We start from the raw sequence: 2,304 nt of genomic DNA on the forward strand, positions 1-2,304 counted from the left end.
ATCCATTGAATATTGCTGGTTTGGTGAGACGAAGCTACAGGTCCACAAATGATGCCCAAATCCAATTTATTCTCATTAAGAATGAACATGTAATGCCCAGGTCCTGGCTGAGACAGACCATTCTGCAGCTCCATGTTGGCAAGACTGAATATGTCCTTTTGGGTTTTCACCAGATATTTTTGCAGTTTAGCGTCTGCCGCCTCAGTTCCTCACCCAGGTGGATCCTAAAGTTCTAGCAAAGCCAGGATTGTTGACATCACCTTTAAAGGAGGCTTCCTACCTCACTCCATGTGACAGTTTAAGCCCTCTTGCAAGTTTCTGTTGTCAATTTCCCTGGCTCCCAGCTGTGTTTTCCTCCTTGCTGTCCTGAATTTAAATCCACAGATTCCAATTTATCCAGAGTTCCACATGTAACTTTCTACTTCCCATTTACCATTTAGTCACATCCCTATTGAACTGATTTCAGAATCCTTCAGCCACCTTGATGCATCCTATTTTCGTAATCATTTGCCACCACTTGCATCCTCTGCATTCCTGACTCCACTACTACATGTTTCCTCCCCTCAGCTCCCTTGACAGCAACAGAGCCTTATGACATGACAACCCCATGTTACCTTCTTCCCAAATCTTCATCATTCTCCCGTCTTCTCAAACCTCCTTGAAACAAAGTGGACACCTCACCTGACAAAGGAGCAGCGCTCCGAAAGCTTGTGGTTTTAAATAAACCTGTTGGACTATAACCTAGTGTTGTGTGACTTCTGGCTTTGACCACCCCAGTCCAACAGTGGTAACTCCACTCCTTGAAACACATACGTTTGATTGCATCTTTGCCTACCAATCTGAAATCTTCACTCTGCCCCAGCTCCAACTGACCAAATCTTTATGAGGTCCCTTGATGCATTCTTCACTGTGCTACCACAGAAATGCTACATGGTCAGAGATGCTGTCCCTCAGATCAAATGTTAAATAAGGGTCCAGTCCACCCTCACAAATGGGCCCAAAGATCCCATAGCATAACTTGAAGAAAAAAGATCCAATAGCATAACTTGAAGAAAAGCAAGGGAAGTATTCTCACTGTCATGGTCAATGCAATCACAAAGATAATAGGTATCTGAGTGCTATTTTGAGTTACCTTGAAATGGGCTTAAATGTGCAGCTGTGATTCTGGTATTACAATAGTAATTCCACTTTAGAAGTTGCAATAACAGTATACAACATTCTCATCTGGATTTTAAAACGCAGGTAAAATTCAAGCGCGGTACAATTCTGTGAAGGTATTTCTTTTTAAAAGAGTCAGGAAGATATTTGGAACAGTGAACTGAAGACATTATTACTAACAAGGTGTGTGACTTAAGTGCCTAATAGGACATCTATAGTGTTAATTAATGATATTTTGAGAGGATAGCATTTATTATCCATTTTTAATTGTGCATAGGCCAGTTAAGAGGCAATGACATTATTCTTGGTCTGGAAGCACATGTAGGCCAGATCTGGTAAGGACAGCAGGTTCCTTTCCTTAAGGACATTATGAACCAGATAGGTTTTTACAATTGTAATAACTCAGGAAGCCCAACTGGAAAGGAACAGAACAACATTTATTGTTGAACACTCCAAATAGAGTCACTGCTTGTAGCATACATAAGTTGATCCCAGCCTAGGACAAACAGATCTGCAGACCCATCCCCGAGTCTGCTTTATAAAGGGCTCTGGTGATGAGATCCAGTTGAGCAGGACACTAGTTGTTACCAAGGGAACTCATACTCAACGGGTTCCACAAGGAGATTAATTAGTTATCTGCATTGGCCTTCTAGAGGTTATCACAACAACAATCAACTGTGGTCAGATGATCACCATTAGACTCAATTCCTGATTTTTTTTTACCAAATTCAGATTCCATCATCTGCTATGGCGGGATTTGAACTCAGGTCCCTAGAGTACTACCTGAGTCTCTGGATTAAAAGCTATTGATGTAATGTCCTATGTGGTATTAATTGCTAAATTCTATGACAAAGTGCTTGATTAACTGAATAACACTTTTGTGGCATCCTCAAGTCATAAAATGTGCTGTATAAATGTTAGCATTTGTTCTCAAATATATTTTAAGACTTGAAAATACTGTTAACTTTTATTACACAATAATTCTACAGCCTATTTCACTTTGCCCTCAATTCAAGCTTCATTTTCCCTCATTGTTGTTTCTCTGTAGAGATGGGAGATCTGCACGGTTTAACTCTGGAACTCAGACTAGCAGCACGATGAAGTGCAGGGCTGGATGAACACAGCAGGCCAAGCAGCATCATATGA

This window comes from Rhincodon typus, chromosome 30 (genome assembly GCF_021869965.1).
Source record: "Rhincodon typus isolate 14 chromosome 30, sRhiTyp1.1, whole genome shotgun sequence".
In the NCBI taxonomy this organism is placed as follows: Eukaryota; Metazoa; Chordata; class Chondrichthyes; order Orectolobiformes; family Rhincodontidae; genus Rhincodon; species Rhincodon typus.